Genomic DNA, 15022 nt, shown 5'->3' with positions numbered 1-15022 from the left:
GCATTAACTCAACATTCAGTTCAGACCACATGAAAGCAGAGACTATTTACACATTATGGACTAGACGATACAGACATTTGTCACTAAAGAAGCACATCAGATGGTTAAGTGTTTGTTCACCTAAAAATGAACTATGAATGAACTATTAATGAATTAATCAAATCTAAGAGCTTTCTCATCTCCATAGAGAGCAACAATCACAATAAAGTAAATAGAGATTAGAGATTTGATCAAATGCTTTGATAAGCTATAGGAATACTTTTGTGTGCACACAAAACAAAAATAATTACTTTTTTCAGAAGGTTTCTTCCCTTCAGTGTCAGTATAGGGTGCACGTTGATGTGTCAATTCTGACCCACTGACGTTACCTCAGATATGTCTGTGCTTTGAGGAAGAAGCATCCGGGGTTGTAAACCCATCAGTGCACAGTGCTTCTGAACAAGCTTAATATACTGACTAGTGGTGTAACGGATCACCAATCTCACGGTTCGGATCATGTTATGGTTTTTTTTATTTACGGATCGAGCCATTTTTTGGATTAGCCTAAAAGGGGAGAAAACAAATGTAATTTGCTTTCCATTTATTACAGAAACAATACTGTGATATACTTTTGATTTAAACATACCGAACTTAGATGTAACTTTATTTTTTAAAAATTAAGTAATAATCAGCTGAATAAACATAGTAAAATATTCAGTAATGTGAAAAATTCACTGTTACTACTACTATTGCTAAAAACGCTAAATGTAGAAATTTAACATTATAATTTGATAAACAATATTTATTTTCATTTATTTAGTCTCATTTGTAATAAATGATTCAGTTATTCACTCATAAAGCTTCATGTTTTTTTGCTAGATGTATCATTTTTGAAGAATTATGGGGTATACTAAATAATTCAGTATAATAATAAATAATGGGGTATAATAACTAAATAAATGGCAAAGTTTATTTAATTGAATGTATTTTAATGACATTACAACATCGATGCTGTAAAATGAATCGTATAAAATGGAAGAAAGTTCACAGTAACAGGTCACCGGAGGTTTATCAGTATGGGAAAAACATTAGGTCGGCATATATCCTATTCAATGGCATATTTTTGATGGCCACCTATTGGTTAAACAATGCAATTGCTGCCTACAACTTTCATTTTTGAGCACTGTTAAATGCATATGACGCTGATTTTAATTTTTACCATAAACATTAGTGGTTTTATCTAAACTATAAACTGTTATCCCAGTACTACTGTGTTATTTGACTATTTATAACTTCATAACTAACTCAAAAGATAGACTCCATCTCGTTGATTTTTGCGTTCAGATGTGAATGCAGCGATTCGAAGGATTAATAGACATATGCAAATCACCATCATTTATAATTTAAGTTTTGTGAGCGTTGGGATCCCAAACTTTTATTCATTAATCATGCTGCTTACACTGAATGCATTAATGCAGGCTAAACAAGTAGTGACAGAAAACACCTTTAATAACCCAAGAAACCCTCCACATCCCAAATAACCAACCATAACTTCTTCCATCATCATTATATTTTAGAGGAAAGCCTAATGCATTCATACATGTGATTTGAACGATGCCAGAGGCAATCTCTTTGTGATCGTAACAAATTTAGGATCAATCTGCCAGTAAAAAAAGTATATATTTATATAAATATACAAATATCTGCATCAGATGAAGACATTGTTCCTCTAATGAAACATGGATTTAACAGCTATATACACATGAGTTGTGTTTACGATGTATTTATGAACTTTTAAAGAGTCAAAGTTTTGGCATAATGGACTTAACTAAAGGTAAAAGAAATCTCCATGGTTTTATTAAAAGTATCGAGGTTTCAATGAACAATGAAAGTCTTATGGGTTTAAAAACAACATGACAGAATTTTATTTGGGTGAACTAAGTTTAAAATGACTTTTAATAAAAGTGAGCTGCAAAATCAGCTCATTCTGAAACCGTGGATTTCAGACAGAAAATGTCAAATCTATGTCATCACAGATCGGTTGGATGTTAGCGGTTAGCCAGTCTGGCTCTTGAAAGACAAGCAACGTTTTTGCTGGATCAGCAGAACTCCATAAGCTTCCAGGCTGGCTTAACTCACAGCAGAAATGCAGTCTAGTCTGGTCACAGGGGTCTGAGAATGGTTTTAAAAGTAGGAGGGTATCTGAACTCATAATTCTGAAATAATTATCTTTACCAAACTGGAAAAATTCCAGTGAACAGTTGTGATTGACAAGACTGACATGGTGATGCAAAGATTGGACAGCATCAAGGTATGTTAATTATTAGCTAGAAAATCAGAGTTTATAGAGTTTGAAGAGATCAACATAAGTAGGGTGTACTACAATGGCCTGAAATACAAATGTTTTTACAACAATTGATGATTCTATAGACAATCTTTAACACCATAAATTCCACAAAAGGTTATTTTAGTAGATTATTAAAATACGTTTCACTCAAAGTAATACAAGTTATTGTTTTAAGGACTGTGCAGTCAAATGATCTTTTGGAAACCCAAACTGACTTTTATTGGACATCACTTTATTCGGTGCACTATAACTTATTTTAATTACTGTTAAAACATTTATCCATGAATGTATTTTTAGGATTCTTTAAGTAATAAAAATTTATACATCCTTTTAAAATCTATGCAACCTTATACATTACTTTTTCAGAGCTTCAAAGAAAGCCTGATTACTCCAGAAATGGTGCAAAAATGCCTCAATACATCTTGTAAACAGTAATAAGGAAAGAAAATTGACTTCAGTCAACCCCGAAAGCATCACAAGCAACCAATCAGCAGCTTCCTGCTAGTCATTAGCTCGTTTAATGACTGTATTTTCACTGACAATCCAGCTCGTTTAACAAGACTGGGGCAACACTTTACACGATGTACACTTTCATAAATCCGCCTTTCCTGTGAAAAACGAGCAGCGCTACTGTGCTCGATGGCCTAATCTGAACTGTCACTGAGATTCTGGGGATTAGCAACTAAAACCACTGCCAGCTAATGAGGCTATTACTTATGATGCATGTACCCAAAAAAAAAAAAAAAAAAAAAAAACAGTAGACCCACCACTGCTCCATTCTAAAATAGGGTATGAGTACAGCCACTAGAACATCATCTGCATGCATACTTAAGCACTGCCAGTAAGAACTGCAGTCATAACGATGCCCACATCTAAGGTAAGGATCACATGATTTTCTGAACCAAAATATGACCTCAGAGTGCACAGCTGTAACAGATCACACAGATCTGGTTATGGACGTTACGTCCTGTGCTACGAAATGCACCTCAAAAGATTACACATAGCCATCCAGTAAACACGCCAGTCAGGAGTTACGGGCACAGATAATCTGTCCTAGTCTGCTGGATCTATTTAGCTCAGCATTAGGGAACTCCAAGAACATGCCACACAATTAAAAGCCTATTTTCAAGTATTTGATTAACGCAGCACTGTCCACATGTAATCCAATCCAGCTGGAGATCTCATGATGGTTCCTTGAGAAAAAGAACAAAACAAACAAAAAAAAGCTTGTTGAGAAGCGGGAAGGTAAACGTCATTGAGTAGGACACCCAGGCTTGGCTTTTCCTGTTTAAGTGAGTGACTACACTGGATCTTGGATGAAATCCCACTGGTGTTGTTTTCACTCATCAACACAAAATAAATAACCTTATACAGAGCGTGTAGAAGGTAACATCTGGCTCTGAAGCCCTTGTAGTCTTCAACATGATCTTGTTCTAATGGGAAGTGAGGATTTATGTAAACAAAGTGTATTTGTAGGATCCTGTGTTTGAGCAGAACAGCAAAAATGTCACATCTTCTACTTTTTTTTTCCTTGTGATTTTCCATTTGCCCTTAAAATGACTCAAACAGTTTATCAATTTACCATTTGCACAAAACTAAGAATAACTTTCAACTTATTTCAAGGGGTTGCATGCATGAGAGAATTTCCATGCATTAATCACTTTTTTTTTTTAAATCACAGATGTATGAGCAGCTTAATACAACAGAGAAATAAAATGAGACCCGTCACACAAAGAGGAGTTAAACAAACTCAAGGTTGCAATGTAAGTTTCAGGTTGACAAAAGCAAACAAATCCTCACTGCTTAAGATCAAGTTAAGTGGTTCCAGAAAGCTTGATATAAACTCAGTTGGCTTGGGGTTTAAGTAAAAATTTGTTATTAACTCTGGACCACAAATACAGCTGAAAGTTTGATACATACAGCCAACCACACGACACACAAGAGAGTCCATTTGATTCATTTCTCATGAGAGAGTCAGTAGAATTCACTTCTCTGTAAAGATTAGGAGGTATTGTTATCAGAAGTATAATTGGTTAACCAAATTTAAAAGGCACAGGGCTGAGCGATATCATGTTATCACGATATCATGTTTAATATCATTCGGTATAAATAATTGTTGAATATCTTTTACCAATACATTTAGGAATATTACTATTTTTTTGTTTATTATTTTATTATTTAATTATTTGTTTATTATTTATTTTAATTGACCAACATTATTAAGGCAAATAACAGTCAAACAGTCAAAATAACAGTCTAACAGTCAAAATCTAGAATATTTCAACTAGATTTCTCATCTCATTATAATAAAATAAACATAAGTGTTAAAGAGATTCTTAAATGTGATGAATGAAATATTACAAAGTGTGTGCAATGGTAAAGGTAGATCAACATCTGTAAGGTGTGAAATGATGATCAAATCTGAGCTTTCAAGTAAAAGAACTAAACATCATTATTCAAATACATATTGCAACGTTACAAATTGTGAAATTGAATGACTATATTACAAGTTTTTGGAGAAAAGTAAAAAGCACTCCAGTGATTGGGTGCGCAGTGTTTGTCTCAGGTAATTAGTCTACAGTTATACTGAAATGTGTATATTCCATAAAAAGTGTGAAGCAGATTGGTTAGTTCTACTTAAATGAATTGCTGTGCGCTCACGTCATTCGGAAAAGTTCTGATGTAGTTTTTCAACTAGGTGTACCAGAAAAATTTGCACCCATCACGTGTGTGCATCGTTTCCATGTGCGCAAGTCACCTGCTTCTATTGGAAATTACAAACTTACACCCTAAACTTATTGGCATTCCTTCCAAGGCGCACGCTTAGTAGCTACATTTTAGCAAAACTTTACCCTTCATACTAAAACTTCATAGCACCAAACTTTTTTATTGTTATTGACAATGGTGTTCGGTCAATAAATAGGATACTGATTTTACCGACCAGCCCTATATAATTTTACTTTTAGCTGATTGGTCAAGATTGGGTTTGCGATCTCTAACTCAAAAAATAAAACTCTGAATTCTAGAGCAGGTAGCAGGTTAGCAGTGTAGTGCAAGTTGCCACAGTGACAGAACCAAATCAAAACCAACTCATATTCTTGAGCACTAAAATTCAGGGTTTGCCCAAACTAAATGCAAACTTACTAGAGTAAAAACCCAAACCAGCTTTGTGCAACAGGTTGCTAGTTGTCTATAACGCCTGGAGACTGATTGTTGTGTGGAAAACCTTGAGACATATTTGCCAGGAAAATCAAAAGGATGTGGTGTTTATGCACGCTGCCAAGAACCTCTCAATGACACATGATACAAATGCTTATATTGTACATATGTGTGCATGAGTATGAACAATCTGAAGTAGTTGGTTGCAGTTGACGTAACAGCCGCTGATATCCCTAAAACAATTGTTTCTACAAATTTACAACAGCTCTTTTGTGATTTATCGATCTCTTACCTTTGATGAAGTTTCAAATACAAGCTTCATAGCTCAAGATAGATGCTCTGTCAACACTAAGGCCTGAAGGTTAAACGGATGGTCGACAAATATTAGCATCTCTATGTCAAGGCAGATTCCAACTTTAGAAGGACAGAGAGGGGCCAAGAAGGTAGTAAGCTGAGATTGAGAGCGATAGACAGAGAGAGACAGATAAAATTGGACACAGACTAAAACACAACCCTACTCACCTTCAATGAGCAAAACACTACTCATATTCATTATGAGTGAATTAAAGTTATTTCTGAAATTTTTAGACAAGACAATCCAGCAAGACTTAATTTTGCGTTTATGGTACATTTTATGGTAAAAAAAAACAGACAATGTTTCTTAAAGACACTTTGGAAGAAACACTTAGTTAATTACACTTAGTTAAGCAGTTCATTTTGATCAAACAGCGCAAAGTTAATGAATCTTGAGATGAATCCATTTAAGGTTCACTCTATAGATACATCTGTCAGTTAGCACCAGAAGGTTCCATTTAAAGAACTGTGTTGCCAAGCTATATATATATACTTATATAAATGTAACTTAACTTGCATGTTTATAATGCTTGAGATGAGCTGATGGTGTACCAAAATAACCCAGATTTTCAGTTACCGAGTTGTATCACAGGAGTATCTACATCTTACATCTTTAGTGTTTTCATCTACTTGTTGTTAGTTCACTGAATTCACATCATTTGAAACCAGAAAACTATTTTACATCTTCAAGAGATAAGCTGATTTTAAAATCTATCCAATATGATATGCCATTTTCCCCAAAAATTATCAAAACTGTTTTGAGATCTATATTTTTACCTGTTTTACAGAGAAAACGATTACAGATATAAATGGTCTAAAAATAGTGAAAAGAACAGCATTTCTAATACATGATTATTATTGATTAAAATGTAAAATTTTAAAATACTAGTTATTCAGATCTTTTTGATGTTCACTCAGTTTCTCTTTTCAAAATATTACTTGACATTAGGTATGGGACGGTAACCGTTTTCAAGGTATACCATGGTTTAGAAAAATCAAGGTTTTAAAACCGTCAAAATTTTCTGCTATTTCTACGTTTTTTTATTTAAGTTTTTTTTTTTTTTTTTAGGACAACAGTATCTCCAGCAGAAAAGATATCCAAGATGCTTTAATTTGTAAAGAAATCTGTGTTTTTAAAATAATGAAGACAGCAGAAGTCAACTATTATTTTGAATTGTTTAGCCTGACATGTTTACTGCTCCAAAATACTTTAAATGCTTCTAAAAATGAAATAGATTGTGTTTAAAGGGAAAGTTTTTATTTTTTTATCCAGACATTTAAAAAGAACATTTTTTAGAGCAGTTATCACAACACCACGAAATGGTGAAACAGTGAAATTTTTATCCAAAGTTATCATATAGTCAGAATCCTAAACCTGCCCATGCCCACTTGACATCATCTTTTTTTTTCATTTGGCCAAAACCTTACTTTAACTTCACAAAGATTCTCATTTTGGCTATATTTAAGTTAATTGGCAAGCAAATTACCAAATAAAATTACTGAAGTACTGCAGTTTTGCCTTTAAAGGTCGCATAAAAAAAAGGTTTATACTTCTGAAACCTAGCTATTGAGCTCTAAACAAGGAATCTGGAAGCGTCAGATCTCTGCAGCCAACGCCACCCAGCCAGCTGTAGACAGGCCCAGAAAAGCCCCTCTTCACTCTCTGATTTCATGTAACCATTTTGAGCCTTGTGTCAGAGGTCAAAAAATACGTCGTATTCCCAAAAATACCCTGACAGAGAAAGCCCTCCATTCAGGACACATACCGTGCGTTACCTTCAAAACTACACACTCAACTGAGCACCTGAGTCATGGCCTTTACCAAATACACTGTCCTACACTCCATCAGAGCACTGTATTTATCTTTCAACACTTTACTTTGATCACTCATCTATGCTCGGAAGGAATGTGTTCACCTGAGAGCGGATCTCTTGAACTCCCGTAGTGGTTCTGAAGGGAATCCAACCTGGCCTTTTTGGCAACATACGTACAGCGAGCACAAAAGACCATGACAAGCCAGTTAGCCATTCAGCCGAAGGGGAGGCAGCAATAGCAGAAGCTGCTGTTATAACAGACTGACCTGGATCCTTTTTCAGCACAGAGAATGTGGGGGTAGAAAGAGCCTCAGGCCTCCAGAGTCAAACTCAAACTCCAGTACTTTAATAGGTGTCCTGTGTCTGCCTGCCAACACACTGCTTCCCAACACTGCTACCAATTATGTGAAATATTGTAAATGTGTTACGTTTCAACAACAAAAAGGGACATGTATGGCTTCATGCCATATATATTTTTTTAAACTTCCCTTGTATAATGAACAGGTTTGTTCTAAATGTTCTAAAGGGTCGGAGTGGGGGCTCGTCCGGGATATTTGTTTTATGATTAATGTTCAAAGCTAGTTTTCAGGATTCTTTGAGTTTAAACAGCATTTATTTTGATTGAGGTAAAGTTAGTTTTACATTTGCATGTTTGTTTAGTGACAACTTGTATATTATATATACCTACATGGTTTACCACACAACTTTGAATATTTAGTCTGAAATTGTATGCAAGTTTGACTTCAAAACAACATTAGCACTATATAATTGACTATTTAACAATGTTGTACTTTGATAGCCACTGGCTGACAATACGATTTCACTATTAAGAATTTGCAACAAATAACTTTCTGAAATTATATTAAAAAATCTGAATGTGTGAATATAACACCAACTTTACCCCAATTTTATTTTGGAATAGAAATCTTTTGTAGCACTGAAAGTCTTTATTTTCAATTTCCATCATATAAATTGATCTCTACTGAATAAAACATGCATAAAATGCTTGTTACAAATAAAAAAAAAGCCAAGAATTAAAAATAAATATCACATAAAAATATACAAGAAAAAATAAGACAAGAAACAAGAGCGAAATTGACCAATAAACCCAAAACCAGTTTAATGTGTTCATTGATGATGTGCCAAAAAGTTCCATGCAAACATCAATTTTGTATTATATGTAAGCTATACCAAATAATAATAATAATAATAATGTAATCATTAGACACAAATTTTATCTACACTCAAAAAAATACTTTTGCTGCTTGTTTATACTACTATTTAAATGAGTTGAAACTATTCTTAAGGTTTTTTTGGTGGGACAACTTAATTGTTTTATTTTCAACACATAAAACAGATCAACATATTACAGAAAACAATGCTTTGTGAGGTACCAACGAAATAAAATAACAACTAGGCATTTTCTCAAGAAGAAAGCACTGGAGCAAGTGTGAAAACAAAATAGCAGAGTTGAGAACAAGAGAATGATGATGGTGTAGCTGTAGCATGTGGAGGTGTAGTGTTTAATCAGTTGCTATTGGCAGTCGGGATCAGAACTCACTGGAGTTAAAGGATGTGACACCCGCATACCCAACGACGACCCTGCTAATTATAACTGCTGCATTTGACGACGACTTGCAGTCATACTGACACCAAAACTTTCTGTGAATATTGAATATGAAGTGTTCAAGAAACAGTTCATGATTTACTCATTATCATGATGTTTGAAACTTGTATGACCATTATATTACTGAAAATAGCAACACTGGCAAAAAAAAAAAGAAAACTGAAAGACTAAAAGTTGACAATATTTTGAGGTGTTTTTGTTTATATGACAATGGGTTTTGGGGTAAAATTTGGAAAATTTCATTTTCATGGGTACAAAAACAGGTATTGTAGCTAGAAGGGATAGATAGCTGCGATTTGAACAAGAAGTATTTCTATTATTCAGTAAATTACGCATTAATTGTTCTTTATTAGCGTTTACCCCTATCTCAACTCTAAACCTAACCCTCATATAATGTTATTTGATATTGATGTGAATATCTTCAACTGTACAACAAATAATTTTTTCAACATTACCATGAAAGTTGGTTGGGTTTAGGGTTGAGGCAGGGGTAGGGGTAAATGCTAATAAAATACAATTAATGTTTAATTTTAATAAATAATAGAAATATTTCTCATTAACTTCAGATCGCAGCTGTATCCCTTCTAGCAACAACCATAGGAGAGATCAGAGCTGCTGGATTTTCGTCATGTTTATTTATAAATTTCTTCCGTAGTACATAAAGGGAAACAACAGTGTTGGCCAAGCTACTTGAAAAATGTGCGTTAAGTGAGTTAGTGCGTATAGTGAGTTAAGCTATTAGCTACTCTACTTAAAATGTAGCTTAACTACACTAAACACTACCCCCCTGTGAAATGTAGCAAGCTAAGCTAAAAGCTACATGGCAAAAGTAGCTACATCTAAGCTATTTTTTTAATAATTTTTATTTTTAAATCGAAGCAATTTAAGTCCAATTCAATCATATTTTAGTGATCAATAAAACTTTCAATAAAACATACGAGGCATAAAAGTTCAGTTATTTACTGCAAATAATATGCTGTACTAAACAAATTATAGTATATAACAGCTAAAACAAAAAAATCTAGGTGTTACACATTTAAAATACTATAGTCATTGTGTGTGTGATATTTATATAATAATTATTTTATCACACCAGTGAAAGGGTTAAAATGAGTTGAAAAAACAATTCTTGAGATGTTTTTGGGACAACATAATTATTTTGTTCAATGCACTTACATTTTTAAACACAATTAAGTTAACTTAATTGGTTTGAATTGGCACAACATGAAGGAATTGTGTGGAACCCAGCTTGTTTTACAATGTAACGAAGCAAAATATGTACAGAAATACATTACATTTTTAAATATATTCTAACAGAGAACAAGCAATTAAGTAATAATACTAACAAAAATAATTATGAAATAAATACATCACTGGAAGAAGAGTGATGACAATAATGCCTACATTAGCCATGAAAGAAACTTTTTTTCTAAAATGAAAGCAAACATTCATAAGCTTTGCTGGCTGACATATAGCTTGGTCAACAATATAATGAATAGTTCAGCTGGCAGTCAGACCTCATTTCTCAGGCAATATTGTTCATAAAAGCAGCAGGCTTATCTGAACCCTAAGTGCCAGGCAAAATAAACAAAAACGACTTTTTAGACATTTTATTTTTAGGTCCATTCATCGATAACCAAATAGAAAAAAATAAAGCTCCATTATAAAATTTTTAACAGCTCAGTTTTTAACTAAAAGCTACAGTTTTTGGACAGCGTTTAGGCTATTTGTTTATATTTTAAACAAAGTGACATCAACTACAAGTGCCAGGTAAAATAAATAAAAATGACTTTATGACACTTTATTGTTATGAACATTCATCGTTAGCCGGAAAAAGGAACAAATCAAAAAATCCTGTTTAAGATTCTAGTATAAAAACCCTCACAGTTAAAAACAGCTTATTCATGCCACTGACAAACCCTTTACTGTTTACATTCACGTTCAACATGGTCAAGCGAAAACTAGCATTTACTCTTGCCCGTGTCTGACCTTGCAAGTAAATGGTATTTAACAGGGAATATATGGCACATTTTTGAAGGGAAGAGAGGAGTTATTAACAGCAAGTCAATGAGCTGGTTCATATACACAGTGTCCACTCATGCTGAATAACAGGATCCAGGACAGTAAGGCATGACCCATGGGCTCACTACCAAGAAAAGTGACAGCTGTGATAAAAAGTGGCTGTAGTTTATCAAGAGGACAGCGGACAGTACTCTACTTGATGCCTTTTGCTAAGCTACTGGATTCATCAGCATCAGCAATCCATCACTATAGACACAGTAAGCAGACTTGTCCATCTCCACATCAGACTGTGAATACTGCAAGACTAACTTAAGACTTTAAAAGCGAAGTAGGGGTATTGTGCAGTCATAAGGAATTAAAACTTTAATAAAACGGAAAGCCCTGCATCTCATAAAGAGATTACATGCTCTTAGAATGAGAGAGTGGATGAGGAGTTACATTGACTCATAAAAGTGGTTAGGAATGTGCTCTATGAGTCCTGTTCATGTATTCAAAAGGGACAAAAAATGTGATGCGACATTTTGGTGTTTGTGTCAAATTGAGCTTTCAAAAGTGCTTCAATATATTTATTGCAAAAGCATATGCACCTTTTTCACAATATTGTTATGATGCATTTAACGATCATCACAATGTAAAATCTTTGAAAATTTTATGTATTTAGATTTTTTTTTTAATCTTATGAACATTTATATATATTTACTTATGCATAAATAATATCAAATTACAAAAAACGAATTACCGCTTATGTGAGGCGTTTCTAATGCAGCGTCTATGGGGCTGAGAGTAAATTTGATGTTTTGATGTTGTTTCTGAAAGTCTTGATAACACCATCATGGAGTTTTTATTTTATTATTTCAGCAAATAGGGTTGTAAAAAAAATATTTGTTCTGCTTTCCCATTCATTGTACTTTAAGTTTGCGTTAAGCTATGACACCTTCTGTTACTGAGAAACCCAAAAAATGTGAAAAGAGTGTGCTTAATGTAAATGAAATGTGTATTTTGATGTTTCATTGTCAATCTGTGTAACAGATAACAAAATACATTTAGGCAAAAGTAAAGCAATTACTAAAACATATAACATAATAAAAGTGACAATACACAAAATTGTATTGTATTTTAAATTAATTAAATGTTTTGCCGACAAATTAGTAAAATTGTGTATAAAAAATGTCACCAAATGATTTCTAACAAGTTTTTTCTCTTTGTATATAAACTATAATGAATCCAATTTTAGCAGGTGTTTTTTGTAAAATCACAAAAAAATAGGTTTTATTTTTGCTCCAGAATAATAACGTTAATGCTTGAAAACCCCTTCTTTCACCCAAACGTATGCATATAAAAATAGGTTTTAACATAACGTGTGTGTGTGTGTACAGTGTATATTTATTATGTATCCACAAATACACACATGCCAAGGACGTATGTTTGCTCTTGACATTGGTGGGGACCTATCAACCACCTCACTATATCAGTCATTATATCAGCCTGCATATGTTAGATTGTGTAACAAAGGGGGAAAAAAAACATTAGCATTAACGTTACCATTATCCTCACTTGCATATCACCCACCTCACACATTTTAATCATGCACGAGATAATTCCTCTGTGCAGTTTTGGCACTGTTACATCTGAATGCAGCTATAGCCTGTCATGACAGCAGGGGAAGGCTCAGCCAATCACAATGTTCATGTGTGTTTTTAGGGCGTTTCAGTAGTCGGTGGATCTTGGTGGGAATGCGTCCTCTTCGTCCATGCAAAATCAACACCCAACACATGCATATGCACATGCATATGCACATTTATATGCACATAATTTTGAAGAAATTTAAATATATATGTAACAAAAATGTATGTATAGTTTTGTTTCTATGTATAGGTGTGCATCACATATAGGCTTACATAATAAATATATACACACACATATATTATGTTAAAACAAAAATTTATTTTGGATGTGATTAATCATGATTAATATTTGTCTATTGTGATTAACAAAAGTCTTGCAATTGAAAAAAATACTTAACAAATAATAGGAAGCTAGAATGTCAGTGCAAAAAAGCAAGGCACAAAGAACTGTACTAATTATTTACAATAGTAAAAGATGATAATAATAAAAGGCATTTGTCTCATGATAGCACTAATCGTCATTAAAATGAATGGAAACAGATTCAGAACAATAAAAAACACAATCAAAAAAATATAATCAGGCATAAAAGTACCACAATGTCATAACACTGTGAAATAATGGCATTATAGGAACCTGCCAATAAACATCAAGTCTAATTTGAACAGCTAAACTGGAAAGGTAAACATCTTTAAATGGTAATACACAACGTAATTTACAGCATAAAACATACAAATATCAAACATGCCTGTCAAAATAAACTATAATCACTACATGGTATTACGAAATACATCAACAGCACTGAATGTGGCGTTTGCTAGAGAAAATACCCAGTTGTTTAATCAAACTGGAGTGATCTCTAATTACTCGTTTTTGTTTGCGAAATCAATAAACACAAGCCTGTGTTTGCTAAACTGCAATTTGATCCATAACAGCGAACTAAATCAAAAGGAGGGTTAATTATGAGTAGTGTAATGAGAGCTAAACAATACTTCTCTAAAGAACAATGGAGAATCCACAAGTATAAATCAGCAGACGACTGAGAGGGCTGTTTAAACGATGACACAGAGGGGTGTGGCGTCAGCATGGGCTGCATGTGTCTGGAGCATCACAAAAGCCCACTGCATTTGTCTACATACAAGAGTGTTTCAAAGGCTTGAAGCGGTGTTTACATCTGCCAGAAGTTAGTGATCCGGATTGAGAAAGAACTAATGCATTTAATTAGGATTCAGTCCTCTGACATACTTATTGCTGGGATCAAAACACAATGTAAAGAAATTGTTCTAAACAAGTTCACTTTTCCTCTTTAAGGACATGCAAATCAAGCTGAACATTTAAAGCGACCAATATTTTACTGTTAAAATTAACCAAAAAGTTTCAGCAAACACATTTTAGCTGTAGCTGAATATTTCCATATGCAAACCTAAAAAAAGTTATGACTATGCATGCATATCTTATCAAACTTGAAATCTTTAAATATATACATATATATTTTTTTTTCTATTATATATTTATATTCGTTCAGACTGCCTCGTAAAAGGCGATCACAAACCACCAAGCGCGAGCATTTATTTGCCTTGATGCAAATTTCAGCCATCAATCACGTTCTGCGTTATACAGACAGACGTTTAAGTGATTAAACTTACCGATTACAATGCAGATACACACAATGTCCCCATCGATTACTGTGCGCGTGAATTAATTCTCCTCATCAGCAACTGGTGAAGCGTGTGTATTCATGTCAGATGAGATAAGGACTCAATGCACGTCTCTGTCCAGCAGCACACACACACACACATACACAGCGCTTATTTCCACGCACCTCTAAATCCCGTTCATTCAACACTGCATGTGAGCTCGCTCTCGCCGTATTCATACAGAACCACGCTGCACCGCGGATATTTCTGAGCACTGCTCCAGAACACTGAAATCTGAGCACACTGGGTCTTACCGGTGAGTTTGTTTACCGCAGTTTCATTGCAACCTCGCAGCCGCTCGATGCAGAGTAAACTACGGTCTCGTCCTGCCTCTTTGGAGTAAATCCCTTCTCGGTTTACGGAGTTTGCCGAGAGCTGCCGAGTGCTAAAGGCGGGACTA

The 15022-nt window shown here is 34.1% G+C and overlaps 1 protein-coding gene across 14 annotated transcripts in view; it reads right to left on the bottom strand.

Annotated features, from left to right (window-relative positions):
- Positions 1-14963, bottom strand: part of tln2a (talin 2a) — a 79173-nt gene extending 64210 nt beyond the window's left edge. For 3 of the 14 annotated variants that reach the window (XM_073906622.1, XM_073906627.1, XM_073906624.1), the window contains exons 1-2: positions 14748-14939; positions 14572-14643 (exon numbers count right to left, since the gene is read on the bottom strand). The gene's annotated coding sequence lies outside the window, so the exon portion shown is untranslated. 14 annotated transcript variants of the gene reach the window in all.
- Positions 14964-15022: the final 59 nt, after the last annotated feature.

Source organism: Danio rerio, chromosome 7 (assembly GCF_049306965.1).
Source record: "Danio rerio strain Tuebingen ecotype United States chromosome 7, GRCz12tu, whole genome shotgun sequence".
In the NCBI taxonomy this organism is placed as follows: Eukaryota; Metazoa; Chordata; class Actinopteri; order Cypriniformes; family Danionidae; genus Danio; species Danio rerio.
This window is presented reverse-complemented; position numbering and strand designations above follow the sequence as displayed.